The following is a 3,682-nucleotide window of genomic DNA, read 5'->3' as shown; positions in this document are numbered from 1 at the left end:
GCATGAGTGAGTTCACATGGACTGGCATTGGTCATTGTGAGTGTGACAATCATATGATTTACTCTTCTAAGAAAAACAAATTCAAGAGATTTGGGTCATATTCTTGAGAAAGAGCTCTTCAAGACCTATCTTGAATTACAATGCTGTCTGGTATAGGAATATATATATAATATGTTGCTGTTAGGGGCCTTCAAGTTAGTCCCACCTTCTATCAAATCCATATAGAACATCATGAAACACTGCCAGGTTTGGTGCTATCCTCACAACTGCCATGTCAGTCCATCTTGTACAGGGCCTTCCTTTTTTTGCTGCCCCTCTACGTTACCAAGTGTGATGTCCTTCCCCGGGGACTGGTCTCTTGACACCCTATTTAAAGCACTTGAAACTAAGTCTCGTCATCCTTGCCTCTAAGGGGCATGCTGGCTGTACTTCATCCAAGACAGATTCATTTTTGTTTTTGTGGAAATCCTTGGTACTTTCAAGACTCTTCACAAGCACCATAATTCAAATACATTGCTTCTTCTTCAGACTTCCTTTATTAAAGTCCAACTTTCATGTGCATATGAGCTGATTAGAAATACCAGGGCTCGGTCAGACACACATTAGGCCTCAAAGCAACCTTCTTGTTTTCAATGCTTTAAAGAGTCCTTGTGCAGATGATTAACCCAATGCAAAGTGTAGTTTGACCTCTGGGCTCCTGATTCCATGCGTATTGATTGTGGGTCCGTCAAGATACAATCTTTCATAATTTCACACTTTTCTCCATTTATTATTTTACTGATTGCTGTCGTTGTAAAAAAGGTTTTGTTTTGATTTGCCCTTATTTTCAATGTTTTGTAAATACACATTGTATTATAATACAAGGCTTCAGTCCTTGCTTCATCCACAGGACTTCACGTCCTTCTTGTTTCCAGCAAGCAACATTGTGTCATCAGCGCATCACAGGTTGTGAATAAACCTTTCTCCAATATTGACATCACATTCTTCTTGTACACCCCAGCTTCCGGGATGATTTTGTCAGCATAGTTTGAATAGGTATGAAAAACTGATACAACCATAACACACACCTTTTCTGACATTAGCCCATGAAGTTTTCCCTTGTTCTGTTTCAATGACTGCATCATGGTCCATGTACAGATTCTTCATGTGCACAATGAAGTGTTCTGGAATTCCCATTCTCAACACTATCCATAGTTTGCTATGATCTAAAGAGTCTAATGCCTTTTCATACTCAATAAAACACAAATAAACATCTTACTGTCTTATTTTCTGCTTTTAGGCAAGATCCATCTGACATCTCTAATGATATCCTTCATACCACATCCTCTTATGAGTCCAATTTCAATTTCTGCCAGCTCTCTGTCGATGTAATGTTGCCACTTTTATCAAAATATACTCAGTAAAATTTTATTTCTCTGTTATAGTTAGGCCTTTTAAAATATAATGTCCACATTCTGTTGGGTCACTTTTGTTTGGAATGCGCACAAATGTGATCTCTTCTCATCAGTTAGCCCAGTAGTTCTCTTTCTAATTGCTTTACATAGACATGTGAGGGCTTCCAATCCTGCATCAGCATGCTTAAAGATTTCAATTGATCTTCCATCACTTGGTGGCACTTTGTTTTTCACTAATGTCTTCAATGCAACTGTCCTCCTGATTTTAGTGTCATTGGTTCTTGATCATACTGCTTGAAATGGTTGAATGATGAACAGTTCTTTTTGGTACAGTGACTGTGTATTCGATCTATTGTATTTTGATACTTGTGCATGTGGTAGTTACAGGATCTCATGTCAACTTGAGGGTATTAAGAGTGAAGGGGTGGAGGCTAGCCTGTTAATCAGGTCACTTCCTAATGATGCCTCCTAGAAGGCATGGCCTTCTCATGGTGCTTCTGGGAACTTCCTCTCTCTCTTGGCCTTCATTTTCCTGTTGAGAAGCCACACAGAGACTTGCTGAGACCTGGGAGAGCACACTCTCTCTGTTTGACGTTCCTGTTGAGGAGCCACAATTAGAGACCTGCGAGGAGCCTTCTTTCTGCTTCACCTTCCTGCTGTTGAATCACTCAGAGATCCACAAGACTTTTCACCTACTGACTGTGATATTCCTGCATTTGGCATCACCACATGTGCTGTGTGAGTCTGAATAGGGTGGTGTTTTTTTTACTAGTGTTTGGTATATGGCCTAATTTCAGACTTATGGACTTGATGTAGTTTTTCTCAATATACAATTACTCTTCCATATACAGCTCTTTCCTATACATTTATGAATATCCCTGGATTTGTTTCTCTAGTCAATTCAGTCTAACATGCTGCATCATTCAATATTTTCAAAGATGGCCCATTTTTAAAGCCAGGGGAGTGGTAAATAATACTGACCAATCCACTCTAGTAGTGTTACACATACCCTTTTAATATAGCCCTAGTCAATAATTTGGTGAGAGTTACAGATAAATGGGTAGAAGAATCATATTAAGGAATGTCATTTCACCACAGACAGTAAGACTGACTTGCTTATTTTAAACAAGTCATTAGGAAGGACTAATCACTGGAAAAAACATATTGTGCTTGTTAAAGGAGAGGATCAGTCCATAAGATTTTCAATAAGATGACACAGTAGTTGCAAAATGAATTCAAATAGCAATGATTGTAAAGCTGGTGTGAGACCAGGGAATGTTTTCTTTTGTTATACATATGGTTTATGAGTGGAGCCAACTAGATGGCACACAACAACCACAATAAAGATCTATGTGTATCCGTATAGCAACATTTATTGTTTGAGACAACTGGTCACCAGAGCTTCACTAAATTGCCACATAAAATTTACCACCATGCTGGGCAATGTCTCTGGAATGTGATGTTCCCGAGGGTTGACAGTCAAGCTGCCCATTACGTTGGAGTGGAGACTACACATGATTTTTATTTTTATAAACTTTCTGTTCTAGAGCAACAATAAATAATTAATGCACTTGCTGGTAACTGAAATATTTGTGGTTTATGCCACCCAGAAAAAGAATGTTCTAATGGTTGGCTTCTGAAAACCCTAATGAGCACAGGTCAACTCTGACACACTGAGTTCACCTTGAGTCAGAATCTACTTGATGATAATTTTCTTTTAACCTTCTATTCATCAGTTTTGAGGCTTACAAATTCCCTTTGAAGAAATTTTCAGATGTCACAGTCATGCCCCATGATACTTAAACAGATTAATCACTTTCACCAACAAAGCAGTTGACCACTGTGACTACATTAGGACTTGGCAATCAATGATCAAAAGTCAGTAAAGCCATAAAAAGTAGTTTCTGTGAAAGATCCAAAGAAGTCTCACTTAAATCCAGAATATGGATCTTGCTAAAATCCAAATCAAACTCACAAACAATGCTGACTCATCGTGACCCTTTATGGGTTTCTGAGACAGTAACTGTTTAAGGGAGTAGAAAGCCCAGCCCTTCTCCTACAGAGCTGCTGCTGGAGTTGAATGGCTGACCCTGTGAATTTCAGCCCAACGCATAATCACTACAGGACCAGGACTTCTACAGATCACGCTAGAGGGTCTGGGAATACGTCTTCCATCACCCTGCTCACCAAGTAGTGTAGGGAGCAGTTGCCAGAAAGGAGAAGCAGAGTTCCAGTAGTTCCAAGAGAAAACAGTCTGTATGACCAATATCTTGTGGGGTTTGCACCTT

This window comes from Echinops telfairi, unplaced genomic scaffold, assembly GCF_000313985.2.
Source record: "Echinops telfairi isolate 266 unplaced genomic scaffold, ASM31398v2 ScPeMD7_7468;HRSCAF=8506_1, whole genome shotgun sequence".
Classification (NCBI taxonomy): Eukaryota; Metazoa; Chordata; class Mammalia; order Afrosoricida; family Tenrecidae; genus Echinops; species Echinops telfairi.
The sequence above is the reverse complement of the archived record's forward strand: the minus strand, read 5'-3'. Positions refer to the sequence as shown.